The 2,678-nt window shown below is 39.2% G+C and overlaps 1 pseudogene; it reads right to left on the bottom strand.

Moving 5' to 3' along the window:
• Nucleotides 1-663: 663 nt before the first annotated feature.
• LOC131078459 (cis-zeatin O-glucosyltransferase 1-like) lies at nucleotides 664-2,378 on the bottom strand (annotated as a pseudogene).
• Nucleotides 2,379-2,678: the final 300 nt, after the last annotated feature.

The following is a 2,678-nucleotide window of genomic DNA, read 5'->3' as shown; positions in this document are numbered from 1 at the left end:
ACATTTTGATTTTCAATACCTTTGAAGTATGAAAATCAATGTTAATACATTATAATACATCACAATCATTTCTTTCTTTTATTTATTTTTAATTATTGCATTCATAAAATTATTTAAATTAATAACAATATCAAGAAATATCAAATCATTATTAAGCATAAATAATTATAATCATATAAGTATTAAATTATATAAATATATAATCATGATTACTAAAATGACAAATATTTATACCTATCAACTTTTTTGATGACACTTTTACATTCTATTATTAAAAATTAAAAAAATTCATTTTCAAATACAAAAATATTATATTTTATCACGTTAAAAGATGATTATGATATCTATTAGATGCCACATATATTCCTTACAATTATCAATATGTGAGCATCATTAAAAACATAAGCTTACACAAGATTGAATTGGATGTAAAAAACATTTACATGTGATCATACTTGTCACAGCAAACACCAAGTTTCAAGAGATTTGGTAGGAATATTTTAAGAGTAATATATTTAAAATAATTATGTACATTCAAATAAAAGATAGATTAATCTTATAAAAGACAATAATTTAATGATAGAAACACTCCAACAACATATGGTTTGAATTCTAACTAGTCCATTCAAAAACTTAACATGATATTAGAATTAGAAACCCCATATTCTAGTTCTCTTACATGATAAGAGTGTGACTACACATATTAATGTTAAGCAAATCTAACAAAATTGAATCCACAAAGTTGTGTGTATTCTAGAATGATCTAAAACAGATGTTGAAAGTAAGAGATATTCGAGCCAAGGAGGACTGATCTTATATAAGAATCAATGGCACTCCAACAGCTAATAGAAAATGTTCGAATCCTAATTTATCTATGAAAACTACTCACATATCTACTTAAAACAATGGACTAGACGAGCCTCCAAGTGCACCCAGCACGCAGAGCCCATTGGCCTAATCAGAAAAGGATTGAGAGAAGTGATGGAGAAGAGAATCCATATCCTTCCACGAAGACCCTCCCTCACCTACGGCCTTTCGAGCCTCGCCTCTCAATTCCTGCGCCCTTTTTCTCACTTGCATTCCCTCCTCACTAGTCATCAATCGTTTCACTGCTTTCTCAACCTCCTCCGCACTCACCATCTCATTTTCATCTGCATTTCCCCATTCTTTCACTTCCACGCCCGCTTTCAACTCCCGTGTTATTAGCATCGAATTGGCAAATTGATCGGAATGTAGAGGCCAGGCCAGCATGCCCACTCCCGCGCTGATGCTCTCCACTGTTGAATTCCAACCGCAGTGCGTTAAAAATCCACCCGTCGACTTGTGAAATAGGATGTCAAGCTGAGGCGCCCAATTCCTCGCAATAAAACCCCGTCCCTCTAAACGCCTCTCGTACCCTTGTTGCAGAAACTTGCAAGTCGAATCGAACTGCGCTTCTGTCGAGGAATGGGCTCCGTCGGAAATCCTGAGCACCCACAAGAAAGGCTGCAAATGAAACATAGAGAACGGACGCCGGAGCCTGTGTATCTAACCATCTCATGCACTCTGTGTCCGCCTGTAATCGCAACCGTTGATCGTCATTGAAGAAGGCCTGCGGAAGAAGAGGACCCACACTCCACACAGGCTTTCCGCCGAAGACTAATTCCTCTTTTCCCTGGTGAATGAATTGCGATTCCAGTGCACTGAATGTGTTTATGATCTGTCCCTTGGCAGGCCCTAAAAGCGACCTTTGGCGCATAGAATATTTTACCAATCTTTCCGGAATGCAACGCTTCGATGATATGTTAAAAGGGGACAAACCCCATGTCTCATCGCATACCCGCTTCATCCAAAGATAAAAATAAGTGCCAGTGGGTCTGAACACATAGGCAGGGACTGAATATTTGGTAGCCACCGTCTGAACCCATCCCATACCCGCATCATAGACTAGAACCACTCTATTATTTTTCTCGGAGCAGATATTGCTTAGTAGCTGATCAACATGAGAACCTAGCTGATCCTCCACGGCTTCAAACAGAGGAATCAAATGAATTGGAAACATATGAGAACTCTGAGCATCGAACTGATCTCCACCCGTCAGATGAGGCGTGGGCAATTCCTGGAAACGAATATCGAACTTGTGGGGATCCCATCCCTCAGCACGGCTGCGGACTTGCTGAATATGGGTGGAGGTAGCCACCAATGTTACGGTTGCTCCTCGTTGGGCGATAACTCTGGAGAAATGAAGGAGCTGATTGAGGTGTCCCTGTGCAGGGAGTGGCACCACCACCACATACATTGTGGCACCACTTGCATCTCCGGCCATCGTTCCCAAAGCAATTTCGACAATTCACGGGTCTTGAAGAAAAGGAACTGAATCCTATTCAGAATCTCAGATCAAGAAAGACCACTGGTTTACACTGACAAATGACGTTATATAGCTTCCTCTTATAGATCGAAGATATTTGTTTGATCGTAAGAGTCGAACTCTGTGCCCTCATGGCATAACTCCTTTTTGGAGAAAAATATATTACGGGCTCTGTGTCATTTTGTCCTTTAACGTTGAAAGGACCAACACCCAATGCAGAAACTCTGGAAGTCTATCCCCTAATACAAAGAGGGAGCGGCTTTTTAAAATATTTTATGTTTTGTCATTTGACAATATTTTTTCGGGGGTTGTATTGATATTATAATATCAT

Source organism: Cryptomeria japonica, chromosome 8, assembly GCF_030272615.1.
Source record: "Cryptomeria japonica chromosome 8, Sugi_1.0, whole genome shotgun sequence".
Taxonomy (NCBI): domain Eukaryota; kingdom Viridiplantae; phylum Streptophyta; class Pinopsida; order Cupressales; family Cupressaceae; genus Cryptomeria; species Cryptomeria japonica.
Note: the sequence above shows the minus strand (reverse complement) of the source record. Positions and strands in the feature narration are given on the sequence as shown.